The sequence below is a fragment of the Dryobates pubescens genome, chromosome 2 (assembly GCF_014839835.1).
Source record: "Dryobates pubescens isolate bDryPub1 chromosome 2, bDryPub1.pri, whole genome shotgun sequence".
NCBI lineage: Eukaryota > Metazoa > Chordata > Aves > Piciformes > Picidae > Dryobates > Dryobates pubescens.
This window is the reverse complement of record NC_071613.1, coordinates 41420256-41433489: the sequence shown is the minus strand read 5'-3', so window position 1 is coordinate 41433489 and position 13234 is coordinate 41420256.

Here is a 13234-nt window from a genome sequence, read left to right as displayed (position 1 = left end):
AATCCATCGTAGCCCCATCAGTTTCAAATGGTGTAGGTGTAACTCATGGATGCATGCTGAATCTGGAGTTAATTTTCTGGTAATGAAATATAGATTATATATATTCAAGATATGGGATCTGAAACTCATTAATTAGGTCTTGTGTCAAAAATGATGAAAGAGAAAATAAGGTGGAGGAGGAGAGATACAGTGTAGACTTGGTTGCCCTGAAGTCTATACCAGCTGTTGGGCCATTGAAGTTATGTCTACACTAAATGAGTGAGGAAAGCTGAAGACATGTTTGGGTCTGAGATTCTGTATCTTCAGTGCACACTGACAGTTGCAGCTTTTCTGTAAAGTGTATTGCTGAATGCTGTGCTAATGCAGAGCAGGGTATATACTATGGACTCTTTTATGCTTTGCTCTAATATCCTACTCTATCCAGATAAGATGAAGGACAGCTTACAGAGGAACTGAGTATCCTCAGGCTCCTCCCTGCCAAAAGCTTATTTGAAGTCTATCCCTAAGGAGTGGTGAATCTAGAGAGTGGCAGGAGGCTTCTCATCCTGACAGACAGGCTAGGTGTGATGGTTAACTAACCTTCACAACCTCTCCAGTAGCTAAGAAATCCTGTAGATGATTTTTTTGCTTTGGTCACGTTAAGCTACCTTGTGCTATTTGAACTTGAACACAGCCAGAGACCTGCCTTTGCATCTTCAAAGCACTGTGCAAGCATTATGTAATTGATTCTCACAAAAGTCTTATGAGGGTGATGGATTGTATATGAATTGTTCCCTACTCATCATAAAAGAGAGGAGGCTTTAAAGAACTAATGTCTTGTACCTATTGATCTTTCTGTGTGAAACCTTTATTATCAGTGTAGTATCTGTTCCACTGCATTGCCAAAAAATTCCAGCCAAGATCTGTGTCCCACTGTGCCAAGCACAGCCTTGTGTAGCAGATTTTGTCAGCTTCTCTCAAAAGAGCTTGTGGCTTACAAAGACGAGAGGGACAAGGAGAAGCAGAAAGCAAAGAACTTGGTATGCCTTAAGTAACATAGCTGGCTACCAGGAGGACCATGGGCTACCTACCAGAGAAATTGCTTTACAGCAGACCATGAGCCTCTTCAGGGCTGATTACCTTCTAATATATGGTTGCTGTTAACATACAAGAAGGACATCAACAGCAGCCCCAGTCTGCACCCTGGAAAAGCTAGATTTTTCCTCCACTGTTAACGTGATACCCTGAGATATATCCTGCGGTCATTAAACAGCAGCAGAATTAACTTCTATATCATACTCAATAATAGGCAATAAGCAACAATGTGAAAATGCATTTTAAATATTAAACAGCAATGTATATATTAAAAAAAAAAAAAAAGTAAACCCAAACCCCAAACCACAAAAACAACCCCACTAAAAAATTGGAAAAGACCAAAAAAAGGCTTTTGCATATTGTTATTGTGGCTCCCTCCCCTCACCCACATTCCAGATTGCAAATAATTGTTTTGTGCATAGTCATGTATATCTAATTTCAGTGGATAACAGACTATTGTTAAAATCTTTAATAATCCCTCAGAGGAACCCTGCTCAAGCTTCATTTAGTATTTTTTGGTTTTCTGTTACCGGTTCATCCTACGTACTATCACAGCACATATCATGTCTGCAATTTCAAGCCTTATTAAAATAATCATTTTTATCCAGAACAGAGAGTTGTTACTTACCACTGGAAATGCGTTATTAGCTCCTCCTAACTAAATTGCTCATTCCCTCCCAGTAGAAGTTAGATACCTGTCAACATTTCAATATTACCTGTAACATTTTGAGACTCTGTAATTACAGAGAATTTTGTTGGTGGTTCATTTTTAAGAAATAATAGGTGGAAAATTCTGTCTTGTCTTTTCCATGTGGGATAAAAAGTCCATAAAGGAAGTGGAAAATATATGCCAGGAAAAAGAGGTATATTTCACATTCTAATTTATCCAGCAGAAAGGTCCTCATATTAATTAGCTTAATTCTGTGGAACTACAGTTGTTCTCAGATCTTTGAAAAAGGTGCTGCAAAAATCCTTTTGCCCCTGTTGTAAGAGACAAAGGTATGCCAGTCTCAATTTAATGTGGTCAGAAATGTTACTGCACAACAGACTACAAACTGACTCAGGAAATACACTTAAGATTAAAATGGGGGGAAAAAAGAAAAGGACTCCAGCAGAAGATCCATGGTGTTGAGGAGGTATTTTTCAAAGTGAGGGTTAAACTAAATAAATCATAAAGAAGTGGCAGTCCACTCTAAACTCTATGATGGCTGAATTTAACAGGGCTTTCTCATAAGGCTACTCTTAATGGTTTATTTTGTTTTATTTCTATTTTACTTTTTTTCCCCATTTTTCTCTTTTATTATTGTGCCTGGCCATACATTTTTACTCAGTGGTATTTTCTCTAGGAAATTATTACTCTGTAGTATGGGTTTGTTTCCCATTTGCTGTAATTTGTTCCTCCATTTGGTTTCTGCACAAATGTGACTCTTATGACTTCCTGAAAAGCTGCCAGAGAAAGCTTAAGATGGAAAGATAAGAAGAGAGATGTTGTGTTGTTTAGTCACAGCCATTTAATACACAGATGCAGTAGGGTATGTGCACCAGGGTAATGCATTCACAGCAGTATGAGACATCTGCATGGGGCACACAACTTGTGCAAGCCTCATACCCTTCTGGCAACTTAATAACTGGCCAAACAGGAAATCTATAATGTTTAAAATAACTGTGCGTGCCCAAAGTTAAGCAGCTGAGCCCACCCAAAGAGCCTTTATGAGATGGAAAAAACTCACTTCATCAAACACAAAAGAGCGATAGCAAATACTCACAGCAAATAGCAAATACTTTTCAACATATATGTGGATGAAATATGAAAGCACTAGGACAGATGAATCTAATCTGTGTTTGCTTCACTGTCATAAAACAGCCATAGATCAAGAAGACGAGGTTGTAGGGAAATCTTGCATAGAAAAGTTTGAGCATTTTAGCCATTGCCTTCAGCCCTGCAGCTTTCTATCAGCAATATTTTCTCCATGCAGCAAGATGCATCGCCTGCCCTCCATTTTTTAAATCAAGGGCACACAGTGACAGGTGAAGATAGGTTTGTAAAGATAGCAATAACAAAACAACATGTAAAGCAATGAAAAAGAGTGAGTATGGAAATTATCCATAGAGGAATAGAAGTGTTTCTCCCAAACTGGAGAACAGGAAGCCAAACTAAAGGTAGCAAAGCTCTTACAGGGGCTCTCTAAGCCTGAGGAACACTAACAGAAAAGACAGAAAGCAGAGATAGAAACAGTGCAGAAAGTATAATAGAGTTTCTGGAAAGAAAAAAAAAAAGCAGCAGTTAAAGGGAAAATCAGTTTCAATCAGAAAAACAAACACAACAACAAGCAAATAAACAAACAACACCCCCACACACAAAACCAAACCAAACCAACAAAAAAAACTCCACAAGACTAAATCATATGATTGATGACATTAAGAACCTTATGAGAGTAAAAGAGATCATAAGGAAGGGCATAATTTGATAGCACATGACCTGATAGGCCCATAAATTACTTAAGAAAAAATGCTGTTGATAGAGTGGTGAGAAAAAAGTGAGTGAGGGAGAAAGTGAGTGAGAAAGAAAACAGTGAAAAGGATTGACGCAGGAAAGAATGGGGAGAAAACGGTGTGACACAAGAGGAAGGTTCTGCCATTTTCTGTCTAGACAAAAGGACAGCAATAATTTGCAGCAAGACACTACACCTCCCTGGGATGCAATTTCTGTGGCTGCATACTTTCACAATTGCAATCTCAGTCATGACTTCTTTACAAGTGGGAAAATGGCATGGAAGGAAGGCTCTTTACTGCTCCAGGCTTCCTGTGCACCTCAGAAAAAAGCACCATACTGACATGGACAAAGTAGCATTCAAAGTATATAATAAACATGACTATAACCTGCCACTGAGATGCCTGCCTACCTTACCACCCACATGAAGAACGTATGTGCCATTTGAAATGAATTTCTGCTGGTAATTGCAGCTTCTCTTCCAACAGACAAAGAATGTATCTGTTTGGTGATTAAATGGCTTTTAAAAAATCTCAACAAAGACTTTGTTTATTTTAAATATTTGAACAGTATGGTCCCTAAGAACCAAAAATACTCACTCCTTCCTGAAAAAGAACTATCCCAGCATGGCATGGTGACAGAAACGACAGAACAGCAAAACATCATGTCAGGATGGAAGGTTTCAAAAGGAAAAACATAAAGGTGCCTCCAGGTTTATCCAAGTCTATTTTTTCCTTTGAGAATTGTAATTACTCAACAGTACAAGATTTCTTCTTGAATGTCTGCAGGGGGTTTTAAGGCTTTTTTTCCCTTCCCCTTCTTGACAGCACCTCCCGCTGACTCCAGGCCGACAGTCATTACACCTTCCTAGTAATGTCAATGAAAAACTTACTGGATATGTTTTTGCATTGTATAGCTCATCTGGACTTGAACAGAGAAATCTGCAGCCAGCAGAAAGCTCAAGGACTTCACAATGATTATGCAATCTCCTGTTCCAATAAAACAACTGTTTATCTTCAGAAAAAGTATATAATAGAGAAAGAAAGCATGTGATTTAGTCATTCAGTAGAGTCAGAGAGTAGGGAGCTTGCGGCCAGATGGTGATCTTTCTTGCATTTGGAGTATTCTGGAATTATGGGATAGTTGTTGCCTGTCATACTGGTGTAAGAAAATTGGACCCCATACTTGGGTGAAAAAGAAGCTGACTAAACAAGCCATAAAACAAAACAAAACAAAACAAAAAATCAAAACAAAAACAAAACCCAAAACCCCACTAAAATTAAAGCAATGATTTTTGATGTCTTCAGTGGGGTTTAGTTCAAACTCTTTCAGATCCTTCTGACACACGAGGTATCCTGTGTTCAGCACTTACTGAGGATGTTGCATGATGCTCTCTCACCCTATGCCTCTTGAGGTCAAAAAGACAAAACTTAATTTTTAAGCATCTTTTTCACCTTTGCTTCATGGTTTAACCTCACAGATATAGATTATGCAGTGCAGTAAAGGTGAGATCTCTAAGAAATATAGGGTTAGGAATCACTTTTTGATTTCAAATGTTGCTGTGCCTGTACAATGAAATGTAGAGAGATATGTGTGTATACAGCACTATGTTCCTAACAGGATTATTCCCAGTAAATAGCCTATTATGTATCACAGTATCACTAAGATTGGAAGAGACCTCAAAGATCATCAAGTCCAACCTGTCACCACAGACCTCATGACTAGACCATGGCACTAAGTGCCGCGTCCAATCCCCTCTTGAACACCTCCACGGATGGTGACTCCACCACCTCCCTGGGCAGTCCATTCCAATGATGAATGACTCTCTCCATGATGAACTTTCTCCTCACCTCTCACCTCTGAGAAGAGCTTATGAAAGGGGAAGGAAAAACATCAAGGAAAAACACCTGTGGAGATTAGCAAAGGTTAAAAAAAATCCATTTACTTTATGACCTCTTCATTCACTGTTACCTTCTTTTGCATCAGTGTAAAACAAGCTAACACAAGATCCCCAGAGCTTAACACTCCTGATCTATCCAGGTATCTTAAGATGATATAAACCTTTTAAAATATAGATTATGCATTTTATTTTAGCACCATATGGCATCCAGCTAATGTGAGTCAGCATTAAAGTTAGATGGAGCTATGAACGATTCTATAGGGGGTCCATGGTCCACCTATGTACATCTATGGGGGATGCTCTAACACAAAGTTTAAGAAGTAGTTTTCAAAATCACAGTTCCCAAGGGCAAGATGATATATTCAACAGGTTTGAGAACTGAATAACTCTGAGAGAGGAGCACTTCTGGAAGTTTGGAAATCTCAGGTGCCAGAGCATAAACTAGCCATGGCATATCACCTAATAAGCCCACCATCACAGATCTGACCTTTCATTTCAATCACTGCTGAGATGATAGAGAAGGAATTCACCTTTTATCACTGCTGAGATGATAGAGAAGGAATTCACCTTTTTCTTCTTTTTTTTAAGCACCCTTTTTTCTCCTCACACTGTCAATAATTTAATCCTTAAACCCCACATTTTCTAATTCAGGACCAAAATGATTGTTAAATGGTCCATTCTTTAAATTAAAAAGATTCAGAAATTTCAAAGCTGAAACCACTAGGTTGTAGTTTTGCTAAAATCACTGACATGAATCGGTATCAGTCCTGGTGAGATACGTCAATAATGCAATCCTCTCAAGTAAATATGTCAGCAGACAACGGCATCCACTTAATCAAATACATGTATTAGTAATGGTAATCCACAGAATGAAGCTCCAGTAACATGTCTTTGTGATAAATAAATTAGCCTTCCATCCTCCTAAGTTCTTGGTGACTCTTAGTTCTTTTCTTTGTTGTGACTTTTACACACTTGTGTGCAGATTGCTATAACTGTCTCTTGTAATGGTTGCCCTGTGGTAGGATTGTGCATGCATCTACAGACTTCATAGCAGGATGAGGACTACATATAAATGGGGGGGGGGGGGGGGGGGGGAAGGGCTGTTTCTAAAAGGATTATGGCCTAAATATGAAAGTAGATACAAAAAGAAGAAAAGTGGTGAATAAAGATTACAGCTGGTTTTAGTCACTTCTCAGCCATTATCAAGGAGAACACAATGAACAAAACTGATTATGTTCATCCCTGATAGAGCTTCACCATATTTGCAATGTCAGGGATATTTATACTGGGCAATAACTTCACTTGTATGACATACACATTCATATATCCTTGTCTGACAGACTTTGGAAGCTTTGTTAATCAGTGTTTCATGCAAACAGTTAAAAGCAGTGAAGCTGGAATTATGTGATCGTTGTCATAAAATGAACAGTATATTGCATCTTGTTTATCCATCTGTTATAATTGCACTATGAGAACTGAGTTGCTTATAATAAGTGCAATGACATAAGTGGTACTCACACATGTAGAGGGTACATGTCAACACATACTGCTAATTTCCAGATTTATTTTTTTTTTCATAGTAGACAATGCTAAAGGTTTCTACAGGGCACATTTGAGTGCCTGTGGCCTTCCTGCCACTGCTGAAATTCTCTGCTGCCTGGATCTGCCTGCAATGAGCATCTTAACCCCTAAAATAGAGAAACAAAGTCAAGTAAGGTATTTATGCCATACTTTGCTGCCTCTTTGGAAAAGATTTGAGACCTATGCTGTTGTTGCAGGTGACTATCATCCTCTTGAGTTGTTACATTTATGAAACTAAGCTGTAAACTTAAATAGAGATAATAGAGGAGATAGATTACAATTAAGAAAGCAAAGATAGCTTGGGCTAATGTCCTGGCCCTACCACATTTTCTCTGTGACTTAAATGTATTTTTTTTTAACTTGGATACATCTCTTCAAGCTTTGAAAGTGAGCCTGAACCTAGTCTCAACCTTAAACTCACTTCATGTTAAAACTGTGTGGATGACAGTTTATAATAAAGTCTAGGAATTTGGTGAGCACCAGTGCCTGGTTCACCCCTCTGTCTTCCTCCCTGCACACAGCCAAGAAGGCCTCCTTCCACATGAGCTCAATGAAATCTCTGTGGTTCTGTTTCACATTTTCTGCCTGACCCTCAACTGATTCAACACACATCTAAGAAGTGAACAGAACTGGGATTTTCCCCCCTTCATGGGAACCTAGAGGGACTTGTTTGCTCTAGTATAAATCCTGAGGATAAAAACTTTCAACAGCAAGTTTGATTTTTTTCCCCTAGCCTGGAATTCAAAACATCATCCAAGTACAGATAATCATCCTTAGAACAAGCAAAAGGAAACCCCTGAGAGTCAGAAAAGATGTGCATCAAGTGGGATATTTTATTTTGGCTTATTTTTTTATAGTGGTTGCTCAATATCACTAATGACTTTTTTTTTTTTAAACTAACGCAAAATAGATTGATTGCAAAAGAACCCCGGAATATCCACCCTTCTACATAGCTACATTATGCTAATATTATCATGTTGTCAGCAGATCTTTACTGAGTAACAGGCATTCAATAACCCTGGTGTAATCTGCAATCTAGACTGGCAGAAAGTGAAAGCTTCCTATGCCTCAAACTGGCTCAAGTCACAAGTAAGAAGAGTGTAACTCATGCCTACGCATTAGAGTGTAATCAGCTATTCCTCAGAGTTAAAATCACTTTGCTTTGAAAAGACAGTGGTAGGTCTACATGAAATTATTTTGTTCTGATGCAAATGCATCCACTTTCTAGAGGAAATAAACATTTTTAGTCACTAAGTGTTAAATAAATGGATCTCCTAGTGAGGGGTTAGTTTACTTTGTTTGATTTTTAATTTTTACACATACCTGTCTGTGTGTATATTTGCCTGCATGTACATATGTATATATACGTGCATATACAGAATCATAGAATTGTTTAGGCTGAATAAAACTTTACAATCATCTGACCCAACCATTAACCTAACACAAGTCTGCCGCTAAACCATGTCTTTTAGGACCACATCTACATGTCTTTTAAAAATCTCCAGGAATGAAGATTCAGACATGTCCCTGGCAGCCTATTCTAGGGCTTGACAACCCTTTCAGGGAAGAAATTGTTCCTAATGTCCAACCTAAACCTCCCCTGGTGCAGCTTGAGGTCATTTCCTCTCTTCCTGTCACTTGCTACTTGAGAGAACAGACCAACACTCACCTTGCTACAACCTCCTTTTGGGTAGTTGTAGAGAGTGAGAAGGTCTTTCCTGAGCCTATTTTTCTCCAGATTAAACACTTCCAGTTCCTCCAGCTGCTCCTCACAGGACTTGTTCTCTAGACACTTTACCAGCTTTGTTTCCCTTCTCTGAACCCACTCTTTCTTGTAGTGAGGGGCCCAAAACTGAACACAGCACTCAAGGTGTATTCTCATCAGTGCTGAGTACAGAAGGAAAATCACCTCCCTAGTCCTGTCCATTTCCGACACAGGTGAGAATGCTGTTGGCCTTCTTGGCCACCTGAGCATGCTGCTGGTCTCTCAGCCAATAGTCCCAGGTTCTTTTCTGCTGGGCAGCTTTCCCCAGTCATCCCCAAACACATATCTTTGCAGGGGGTTGCTGTGACCCAAGTGCAGAACCCAGCACTTGACCCAGTTGAACATCTAATACAACTGGCTTCAGCCAGCCCATCAATCCAGCTTGTGCAGATCCCTCTGTTGAGCCTGCCTTCCCTCAAACAGACCCCATATACATATGTCTATATATAGGACATAACATATATATGGGAATTTTTGTAGTTTAATCCAGAATAACTTCCAGCCCAGCCCTCAGCAAGGACTTTGTCCAGAAGCAGCTGAGTGATACTGTGATTAAAGAACCTCTATTAATTCCATTTTCTCTTCCATGTCCTTCAATGTCTACATCCAAGAATCTGACAGCATGAGAATTAGAAAGGCAGGCTTTTGTGAAAAACACAGGCCAAAGACTCTGAACCTCCTGTGCCTGTGCTAGAGATGTGAGCAACACAGGAGTGCTCAAGAGCTGCTCGTTCCTGTGGGATTCAGCATGGAAATTCTGGTGGCTTCTGAGAGAAGGTATATTCATTTCTTCCTCTTTTTCAGGGAAATATCAATTACAGTCTCACCTTCCATTATTTCCAGTTGGCTCCTTCTACATTATAATCGCAGCAAGGTTAAAAATGACCTAATGATTGCATTAGTTTCCACACAATTTTCCTCTTTTCACTCCTCTCTGACCTCTATCCATAGCAGAGACTAGTGAAGGACAGGAAGAAAAGGAAAAAGAATGCCTGAATATAGGTTGTCATACCCAGCCCAGCTGTTGCTAATAATAATTTTCTGAGTGCTAGCACTGGATGAGCCATTTGTCACGAATGATTTATTTAATGAAATTAGGTCTCTCTTCCTCTCCTTGCAAACTTTCCCTGTAAAATGAAGGAGACATTCAAGTTGTTCATTATGTATATAGGCCCAGGTGATTGTTTCTCTTCTAAAGCATGAGACTATGGATTAGTGGCACACTGAGGTGCAAGTGTTCAATGGAGACTAATGATTCTGGATGCTTCTCTTTTCACCTGTCCTGCTTGGACAGACAGATCATGGCACTGCTATTCAGCAGGTAAAAGCCCAAATCATTCTGAAAAATTGTCCCTTAAGGGATACCTTGGTAGTTCATGCAAAATCACTAATTGCTTCTGAAAATCTATCCCAGTTTCTATTCATTATATGTCATTGCATCAGTGGCATTGCAAATATTGTAAATCCATGACTGAATGACTGAATCTCTGCAAAATGGAGACTTGTTAGCCACTAATGAATGACAAATAAAGATGCTTTCTTTATGTATGGAAAGAGGCATTCAAACAGATAGTGTTGTCTCTCTTCTGACTATGTGGTCTGAAGTGGAATGTCTATTAAATGGAGTTTTGCTGAAATGCCTCCCCATCTTCTGTCCCTTGTTTTTGTTTTATTTTGGGTTGGGTTTTTGTTTGGTTTACTTTAGTTTGCCTTGAAGTTTCTAAATAATGTAAGGGCTTTGACCTCATCTGGGACTCACAGTCCTTATTACAGTATGTTCCCATTAGTTAGCCAGCTGTACCCCAAGGATTACAATTTATCCTGTGACACCTAACTGTCCAGGGACCCTTTGGGGGTTTCTTTATTCTAATTTGTGTAGCTTCAAAACAGGGTAAAAAATTTACAATGTTTAGTTTGCATATGAGTTCTCTCTACAGGACAGATTGTGGCTGATTAGGTCACAGGAATGGGTTTTGCATTTATGCCAGCATCTCTGGAAGTCTATCCTACCTTTGGACACTGTTTGACAGCTGCTTCTGAGACAAGAAATGTGACAGGATTATACTGCATTGTAGTTAAAATACAGTACCAGTCAGGGGCAATTGTGGTTGGCCCAGCTGGAGCTGATCACTGTGTTTGGTGGGTAACTAGCACAGAGAAGAGACCAATGGAGAGTGTCTTCTATGACCTGTGACCCATTTACTGCCTGTTGAAGGCCCTAGGTAATTTGTAGCCGTGGCTACTTGTACTATTATTTAATCAGATTAATAATCTTTTAAATCCAGTAGCTGTATCTGGCTGTGATTGACACAAGCATCTTCATAGGCAGACAAGGTAACGTAATGAAAGCCATAATACCAGCAGACAGTGATAAAATAATGTAGGGAAAGACAATGGAGAGGAAGAGGTGATTTTAGTTTTTTGTCTCCTAATAATCACTGCACAGCTTGACATCTGATTTCTTTTACCCTAATCTCAGCATGCATCTCAAAAATGCTACTGGCCATCAGATTATCCCAGCAGATCATTAAATTTTCTTATCCTCTGGACTTAGGTATGCTGGGGAACTATCTAAGGATAATGAGCAGCCTGCTGTTGCACTCACCTGGTTGGGGTCTATGTGTTTTATGAAAGCTCCCCACATATTCTCTTTAATGAATGACTTTTTACTTTTTATAGGGGAGAACTCTAAGGGAAAATGGAAAGAAAAAAAAACAAGTGACCTTTAAGGTTTTTTGACATGATTTTTATTTAAAAAAAAAAAAAAAAACACCACAATATTCTTCAGCAAAAAAATAATCCTAGTTATCAACAGGAAACAGCAGTATATGATCCAAGAGCCGTGTACAATAAAGTTTGTGACAGTATGTGCTCTTCAAAATTCATATACATAATACTGTTCTCCTTCCCTAAATGCTGTGTGTTTGGGGTACGACATAAAACTCCCAGCTGTAACTAACCAAGCATCTGGATTGATTGAATTCAAGTGACAAACTCGGCATGGGTTACGGCAGTACTAATGCTCTTTACTGAATCTGGGAAAGAAAACAAGTTTCTCTTGTCACAAGATAAACTTACCTTCTCAGATGAAAAATTACATAAAAAAACTTTCTCCCTCAGAAATGAATACTTTCTCTTACCAGTGGCAGCCAGCTTTACCTGCTCTTCTTTATGTGCTCATGACCGTCTTTTGTTTTCCTCTTCATACTCTGTCACCTAACTCCCAGAAATGGTTCTTTCTGCTCAAATATCAAGGCTCCAGACCAGCAGAACAAACATGGATAGGACACTGGGGTTGACAACATATATGCTTACTTTCAGTGATTCATGGCTTGCACTGTAAAGCTACTAAGATTGTGATGGGAACAGCTACTGGTGTAATGTTGCCCATCTTCCTCTCCCCATCACGCAGGTCATCTGCTGCTTGTCTTAAGCAACATTTGCATGGATACTCAGCTGCTGCCAGGGAGGAGGGGACAAATGCTCATGTTAAACTTTCTCACTGAGGAGCAATGTAGCATTTTCTTTCCAATCTCAGATGACCTACTATGGCTCTGGAATTATAAGCGCATTCGTAGAATCACCATGACTGCAGACTCTGACCATGTGCTAGACATGAGGATATTTCTCCTCCTGTCCTCTGTAGGAGATGAAATAGTGTGTGCTCCTTCTCTTTAACAAACAGGAAGTGAACATCAAGTTATTGGCAAAAGGTGATATATGAAATGTGACAGAGATGCAGGAATTGAAAGGAAAGGTCTCAGGGACTTCACTGTTAAGGTCAGCCTTGCTTTTATTGAGGAGGAAAAAAATGTGACACAGTGAAGGGGTGAATTAAAAAGGAGTTATCACTGAGTTAGAAAGGAGTAATATGTGTAACAAAGCCTTCACTCATTGCCAAGGCTTGCAGTGCTTCAGTGGCAACCATCACAATAATTTTGAACAAAGTCAGATATACTAAAACTAGATCGTTTTCCCAAAACTCAAGGAACATAGATCTGTGGCTGAGGATAAGCCACATTTTTTGTCTGAGCAGCTTTAATAGTGATTAATAAATTTAGTCTAATAAAATCCTTGCTGGCAAAAAGCCCTTGAACATGACATTATTTACATAATTTCCTGCAACAAACAGCTGCATAGCCCTCCACTTTGGTCATAACTTCTCAGCTGCAGCGCTCCTACACCCAAACATTCACAAATCTTAAGGCACCTGCCAGGGAATTATGATACAAAGGATCTTATGGAAGAGGTGTGTTTCACAAGTGATTTGAAAACCAGAGGGGTAATCAAGATCTGGCAGTCAAATCCATACAGGTAACCACTGGGATGCATTGCAGAATTAGGGTCATATTTACTGGTGGCTTTTAATTAGTCTGCATAGCTCATTTCAGCATTTACTTTCCTATAAAGAAACCACTTAATT